The following is an 8,759-nucleotide window of genomic DNA, read 5'->3' as shown; positions in this document are numbered from 1 at the left end:
GTGCTGCGGTGGCCCTCTCACTGCGCTACCTAAAAAAGACTGTGGGCAGACCACAGCTGATCCACAATGCTGCTGCCAGAATCCTAATATGAAAGAACAAATCTGATCACAATCACAGCTGTCCTCGGCGTTCTTGGCTCAGGCCCTATTCATACTGTATATACATGTTTTTCATTGTTTTTTTTTCATGTGAAACCTACTGAATCTCCCCATTTTACATTTGAGGTCTCTACATGAAATCATACATACTTAAGAGCCAACCTTTTCTTCCATCGCACGGCAAACTTAGAAGAAACCAGCAGCTTGTTTTACAATCGTGCCCTGCTGATTTTAAGGCAACTCCAGACTCCTGATTTGCCAGTGCAAAAAATTTTTTTGTCTAGTCTGCACAGTGAGCTAGATTTTTTTTTGTAACCCCTTTATAGTGATAAAGGCCTTCTGTCTCAGCTTTGAGTAAACAGTATCAGCCATTCGCCCATCACCACATACAACACGTCACATGCTCTAATGGCACTGCCGTGCTCTCACCGCTCAATGGCAATAACTCTATTACAACCTATCAACGCTACATTTCCCACCTCACACAGTGCTGCACTCCCAACCAGCTGCAGCCGAACGTGGACAAAACAAAAGAACTAGTCAGTAGCTCATCAGCCCAACCCCGCGCTGGACTGAACCCCGCCTACATCCACGGCAAGGCAGTCGAACAGGTCAACAGCTTCAGATATCTTCTACTCATGAATGAAAATAAACTCAGCTTCAACACATCACCAGTATGCATAGAGGATCCTAATAGAGACTCCACGTCACTTGCAAACTCGGAGTACTCAGAGTACGAGTTGCCCCTTCGCCTGCTGTTGTTTGCTTTACAAAAGTATAATTCGATCCATCCTGTAGTACTGTTCTCCCCGCTTCCTCACAATGTAAACTGTCTCCAACAAGAACCAAATCATCAGGATTGACATGTACTGTTTCTAAAATCATCTGCCGCCCTACCCCCAGCGCCTTAGCCATGAATGGCTCAGGAGACATCTCACGACTTGCGCTTACACTAGCAAATGAGAATGATCACCCCCTGAAGCCAGGCGACACATTTCTGCCGGCAGCAGTACAAGATGAAACTATGTTGTCAAATAAGTGTTTTGGATCATTCTCCGGGTGTCAGCTGCACTACTATATGCTAAGCAACTCTCATACTTATATTTATAGCCAATAGCTGTTTAAAATGTCGTTTCAGAACTGTGTACCACTAAAACACAAGGGTCCAGGGTATGTTGGGCCGGAGTGAAATATCTGACTAGGTAAGTCCAGCACCTCTCACTTATTTCAAATACATGACCTAAATTTAAGATGGCAAGGAACAAATTTTCCTTCTTGAGGAACTGCAATAAGAAAAAGGATCAGGGACTTGAACAGCACGTCTATGGGACATGATAATCTTCCTTCCAGTCAACAGTCCTGCTCAAATCATAATGTCACAAACATGCTTTGAAAGGTAAAATCACACATGCATGTTGGTGAGCCTGCATGGGTTCACACTTTGGGGTTTCTTTAATTGGAAACACAAAAAATTTAATGACCTCAGACGCCATCCACCATTAAACTGTGCCATTTTACCCATGTCCATTTTTCAGCATTTACTACTAAACTGGAAAACACACACTCCCTACATAAACGCATATACTGTATATTTGATCCACTAACCAAGTCACCACATTGCTTTCAGTGCCAGTATTTATCAGACTTGTAAGAATGACACTACAGTATTATTATGATGAAGATTGTTATTGTTATTGTTATTATTATTATTATTATTATTATTAATATCATTATTATCATCATGGAAAGCGGAGTCATGCTCTACTCTGTTTCTGTACTGCAATCGTTGAGGGTCTTTTTTTTTTTTTTTTAATTCTTATGTTTGTGACAAGTAAAAGTAAAGGATTTTTACTTTAATCTTTTGCTTGGGTAAAAAAATGTTTACTTTTACTGGTTTGTTAGATACAAGCCCAGGTATTTATTTGTTTAGCTATGATCTAAGAGCTTCTTTTGGAACATCAAATCCAAGTAAATCTACCGTTGGCACGACATTTGTGGAGTTATTATAATTTCCCTAAATATCATATTTTATCTTAGCTGTTGGTTGAATGGATTTTTTTTTTTTTTCCTTTGGAATGATAAAATTCTTTCATTCTAATTTATTTGGATTTATGACAGGATTCTCTATGATATCATAGTCTAGAACACTGTAAATTCTGTAGGTTCACAGTGGTGCAAGCTGACCATCATTATATTTGAGATGAAATACAGAAGTGCTTAGTTAAAGTTAACAAACTACTCAAATTTTACTTCAATAATCTACATAACAACCCCTGCAAGGATGTTTTGCTGCCCTTGCAGAAGAAAGGAGGTACGCACCTGATTTTCTTTTGTCTGAACTGTTAAGTTGACTTTGATGATTGGCACTGAATTTCTTCTAGATTTTTTCTGTTGTTGTTGCTATTTCTCTGTGAAGCAGCTGATTATGTATTCGTCATATGTATTCACGTATGGTTTTGTATATTTTAAACAGAAAAAATGTCGAGATGGTGTGGAAGTTGGAGACAAGCATTGCTCCAGCCCACAGAAGAGGTAAAACAATGTCTTGTAACTGTATCGCTTAAATACTCTTTTACTGCTGTATCATGTATGGTGTTTTATTCAGTTTGTTAGGCAACATAGATACACACTCACTTTTTAAGTGTGAACATTTCACTTGTAAAAGTCTGTGGATTATTTTACTGTATTGAGATTTTACTGAGATTTTACTGTTTATTTCTATTTTAGTTGATTGAACACATTATATTGTCGTCGTTTTATGTTGTTTACCCTCCTTGGCTTCATTTTCTGTGCCTGGCTCATATAGTAGAATAATCATATCTGTTTCCCCTTTATCAGCAGTTTCAAAAACATCGAGAACACAGAGGATGGTGAAGCTGGTGTCCAGGAGGAGGCTTCATCCACTCCTGAGACTGTAGTCTCAGAGCTGAACACCAACGTCGCTGTTGAGATTAAAGGTCCTGTAAAAAAACATTCCACCCGAACCGGTCATGGTGAGAGAGTACAGGTCAAATCCAACGACATCAGCCCATGGAAAGACATATTGGGACACTTTAAAAAACGCAATAGGTCTTCCCGCAAGAAAACCTTGTCCAGAGAGGAACTGGACTGCCTCGGGTAAGCACCGGCAAAGAGACTCAAATACATACACTGAATGCTATTGTTTTTATATTCAGGTCAGGTTTGGAGTAAATCTTCATCTCTCACATAGATCTGAAATTATGCATATGGTGAAGAAAAAAAGCTCGAGTCTGACTTTAAACCTCTATCTTGTTGTGTTTAAGGATCCCCAACCTGGCGCAGACTTGCTATATCAGCTCCACTTTGCAAAGCCTCTTCACACTGACTCCGTTCATTCAGGAGTTCCACAACCAGGACAAGGTGTGGAGGTCTCATCCATCATCTGAAGTCATGAGGTACAGCACCTCACACACACTCACACAGATGCTCTTTGGTTTTGTGCACTAACAATACAGTTCAAAATGAAGTAAACGCCTGAAAAAAACATACTTTTCTCTTTGCTTTTGCTGTTTTCAGAAGGTTTGAGGAGATTGAAATCTGCCGCTTGTCCAACAACAAGGCAGAGAAGATACATGTCCTGACTGCCTTCAAAAAGACTGTCTCTGAGTTTAACTCAGAGTTTAAGGACAATAAGCAGAAAGTTAGTACACTGTTTAGTTACAAGACACAGCACAGTAACGCACCGATATTTATTCAACTAGTTTCACTTTTTTTCTTTTTAATTTCCACCTCTGCCACTTTCTTTTCTCTTTGTTCCTGCACAGGATGCTCATGAGTTCCTCGGCTGTGTGCTGGACATGCTGAGGTCTCTGACGTTCGATCTGCATGCGGCAGCGGGCGACATGGGCATCATTTACACCTGCCCTGTAAATGCTCACATCGCCTTCCAGATGTTGAGTACCAGGACCTGCAAAGGGTATGAATACGCAGTCAGATTTTTTTTTTTTCGTAGGCAGTAGAGATTCCCCATGTTGATCATTTATATGTGTGTTGTCATTGATTCTGTGACTGTGTTTTCATTTGAATTGTCCCTTTATTCTGCAGATGTGGCATCCAATCCATGAAAGAGGAGGACTACATCAACCTGTCCCTGGACATGGTGCCTAAAGGCTCAGTGATCGACGCTCTGCAAGAGTACCTGAAAGTAATTGTCATATACTTACTCTGAGTTTAGTTTGATTTCAACCCCAACACACTCCATCCTCACACTCCACCAATTAGACACTTAAGTAAAAGAATGGTTGTGTGTGTCACCCATGAAACGATTTAAACTAAAACCTGCTTCTTCCTCCTGTTCCCTGCCGCAGGAGGTCCAGTTGGATTATCGGTGTCAGTGTGGGGCTGAGGCGTCAACACAGCAGTCTTCATTCTTGACCCTGCCCAAGTGAGTAAAACCACTTCCATCATAAATGGCCTAAAACCAGACCACACTGGAGTCAGGTGTCTTCCTCTTTCAGTTTGTGATCTAACCCTCTTCCCTCCGTCTCCTCTTCGTCCTTTTGCTGACCACAGTGTGTTGATCCTCCAGCTCAAAAGATTCAAATTCGACCGATCCTTCAACCTACAAAAGGTGCATAGCCCCGTGGTTCTCTCAAGGAACCTGGTGTTGGGTCTTCAGTCCAGCTGCACCGAACAGGTAAAGATGATGTTTAGCAAAGAAATGGCACACTTTTTCTTGTTATACATACACACCTCTTTACTTTGACACAGAAATCAGCCTGTCAAACGTGTGAAAACTGTTGTTAAATGAGGTGTATCTGTGTGTGTAGCTAAACGTTGGTAACTGTGCTCTTTACTAGCCAACGACTCGCTACTCTCTAGTGAGCATCATCAGCCATTTGGGCTCCACGGCTCAATCTGGTGAGTACTTGGTTGTGTTTGGCAGCCACACATGTTGAAAATGAGTCAAGTCTCTGGGTTTTAAGAATCCACTCCCTCTTCAGATAGTACCATTAACAAGTGTGTCCTCTCCTCGCAGGCCATTACGTCTGTGACGGTGCCTACCGAGAGAAATCTGGTGACTTGACAGACCGCTGGCTGTCATACAACGACAAGCACGTCAGTGAGACAACAGGCACCTCGGTCTGTCAACAGCAGAAGAGAACAGCCTACCTGCTGTTCTATGAGAAGCAGGTGAGAAGAAAGCTCCATACATGTCCGACAGATTGTATTTCATGTGTTGGTTTCTTAAACAAGACGCAGATAGACACGCCACGGTCATGTTTTTGGCAAGTGTCCCCTAGAGCAGAAAAAAAGCAAATAAGCAATAGAGCACTATTCAAACACTCTAACCCTGTGCTAACATGTGTCGTTTGTATTTTCATTGTTAGATGAGGCTCACGTACGGCGTTTAATTGGTCTCACAACACAAAACCATTTCCACAAGATAACCCTTAACCTCTGACCCCCTTCTACAAACCCCTATCCCCTAACCCCCTAACCTTCTTCCACACACCCTTATCCCCTAACCCCTAACCCTCCTACACACACCCCTATCCCCTAACCCCTCACCCTCCTCCACACACCCCTATCCCCTAACCCCTAACCCTCCTCCACAAACCCCTAACCCCTAACCCCTAACCCTCCTCCACAAACCCCTAACCCCTAACCCCTGAGTCTACATCATACTCATGAGTGCAGGACAGAGCAGCAGCACAGGAGGCAGTATGAAAAAGCAGCAAGGACCCGCCACTAATAACTGCGATACAGTCATGAGGGCACCAACTTTAGCAGACTTTGATATACAGCAGAACAGTTTACCTCTGCTACCACACCTGTCATTCCCTCAAGTCAGCTGACTTGAGGCCCCCCCACCTCTGTATATTACACCAGCAGGTGTGAGTCTTTAAAGACAACTATACACAAGCTTGCACTCAGTGGTGGAAAGAAACAAAGTACATCTTCTCAAGTACTGTGTATGATTTCCTAGAGAATTAATAGGTTTCTGCAAAGTAATTGCTCAAATTGCAGTGTTAGTTGTGATTACACACTTGATTACTGTAAAATGGTTCAGCTATGCATACCAGTGTTTCCCTCCCATGAAGTCAATCTTATGCAATGCTGCCCCCTTCTGACCTCAAACTCAATTTTTTCCACTAACAGTATGTAATTTATCTGATTTGCTGTCAAACAAATTAACTGCATATCAACTATGTAGTTTTCCAATTCTTTGAAAGACATGTGTTTGTTATTTGATTTTCTGTTTGAAAACTTTGAAAATGTGTTTCTTTATGTATCGTTTTGATTTCTGTCATTAAATGTTCACCTGCACTCATGTGTGTTACATTAAAAACAAGCATATTAACATTAAAAATGTAATGGTGCCATGTTGTATTTTAAATTTCTCTGGAATATTTGCATGTCATCTTTTCTTCAAAGCATTCAAATGCCAAGTGCATTTGTACACAGATAGGGTTTTCCAAGAAACATGACACGCAGCTGTTACTGCAAGTTGCATGTAGCGTGTATATTTGCCTCTTAGTCACCTGAACTGAACTACCCTGCCTATTTTTTTTTTAAACTTACTTACAAAGTGGTAAACGTGACAGTGCAGCAAACAGGTCTGCATGTCTCCAGCAAGAAATAGACACAAGCACCTTCCACTATCTGGTGCCACTCGTGCACACTTGACTTTTGGCCAGATGGCTGTGCCCAGCCCAACCAATGAAGTGCTGTTAATCCAAATTAGTAGCAAGCCGGTATAACTGAAACACAATTTAAAGTGGCTGCAGTGTAGAGCAATGTTTTTTAAAGCAACCAAACATGATGTAAAAATACACAAAAGGAAGAAACTGTTGGGGTCTTTTTTTGTTTTGCACTTCTCCTTCTCTTCAAGGTCATTTGATTCTATGTGTATATAAAAAGAATATTTATTAATGGAGGTTTGATATTATATTTTACATTAATATTATATTAATGCTGAATTTGTGCCAGACCTACCGGTAAGTAGCACACAATTCTGCAAATCCATGCAGCTTTTAGGTCATTGCTCTGCATTTCTAGCATGGTGGTTGAGAGTCAGGGCTCCACTCCCATCTCCAGCAAACAAGCTCCGACAAGCCAAGTGCAACCTATCAACCACTAAATAGCGGAGAGCCCAAGTAAACTACCGCGCGATGAAGAAAGTGGACCATTCAGACAGGGGCTTGTCTAGAATATTTATAACTGGGTGCTCAAGGCAGAGCGGCAGAGAAGGACCAGTTATTGATTATTTGTAATACTACTACTAATAATAATAATAAGAAGAAGAATAATAGTCATCATCATCATCATCACCATCATCACCATCATCATCACATTGCACCTAGTGCATGCAGGAAAATCTAAATTTCCCATTATGCATATAATCAATCACTTGCACTTGGATTTGATACATTTTAAACTCAACGTCTGTGTGGTTGATAAGTGTAATAATAAATGTGCTCTATTTGTTCACTGTATTTTAAATATGACCAAATATTTAGTGACAAATAATCTCAACCACTCTAACAGAAGAAAAGCTCATGCTGAAATATTAACACCACTGATAGCAATGTTTTGTATCAGATTTTATACATTATTTTGTTCACATTCCCTGCAGTTGTAACAAATTTGCTCCTGTTTAAATCTGGAGCGCATTATTACTGCGATGGTTATTTACACACTGGCATGTGCCCTACATCTGCTGTGTTTACAGCCACTCGACAACCACCCAGTCGGCCGCGTGCCTTCAGAGGGCAAGGAGAACAAATGACGTCACCGTGCTCGGAGCACGTTGAAATGTGCATGCGGGGGCCTGGCCGCAGCCGTAAATGCGAGACAAACGCGCAGCACAAACAGCCCTGTGCGGTCCTGTGCTTTGGCAAGGGAATACAGTCGACGGGATAGGGGAGATTTGTGGTCTTCTGGGCAATATGCACCCGGTTGCTCGAAATGAATGTAGGCCACAGCCGGTTGCCAATCACATCAGGAACAAAATTCTCCTGCAGTTTGAAAGTATCGGAAATAGGCTCTTGTAGCCAAAACTTTCAGTGGATGAAAAGAGGGAGTGGCCAAAATAAAAAAAATAAAAAATGGAAATAAAATAAAGAAGAAACAAAACTATTTTTGCCCCCCCCCCCCCAAAAAAAGGGCAACATAATAATTAAAAACAGTACCTCAAACTTTTGTGTCAGACTATTACCATTCAAGGTCAAGATTTAACTTTGATTGAACTAAAAAAAAAAAACAACAACTACCAGTTGCCATTAGTCACCAGGGTTGATATTAATGAGCACGATACCTCTATTTATAACACTGCTGAAAGTGTAAACACTGACTCTCTGCGCAAACTGTTAATGGGAAATATAACGACCTCCTCCGTAGCAAATGCCATTGCGTGGCTACAACCCGTTTTACGGTCGAGCCCGAGTGGGCTGCAGCGGTGTGGGCACGGGGCTACGCCCTCCTATGTTCCAGTATGTTTGAAAATGTACTCAGGACAGGAACAGTCACTCTGCAACGTGACCACCGAGCCCCGTGCGGCTATCCCCGCCCCCCTCAGCCAATCAGAACACGTCGGGGCGGGCGCGGGCGGAGTCACAGCCTCACCCTGTCCAATCACGGCGGCTGATTCGGTGTCACTTGCCAGACCATGCACCGGCACGTGTGTTCCTGCGTGT

The sequence above is a fragment of the Xiphias gladius genome, chromosome 12 (genome assembly GCF_016859285.1).
Source record: "Xiphias gladius isolate SHS-SW01 ecotype Sanya breed wild chromosome 12, ASM1685928v1, whole genome shotgun sequence".
Taxonomy (NCBI): Eukaryota; Metazoa; Chordata; class Actinopteri; order Istiophoriformes; family Xiphiidae; genus Xiphias; species Xiphias gladius.
This window is presented reverse-complemented; position numbering follows the sequence as displayed.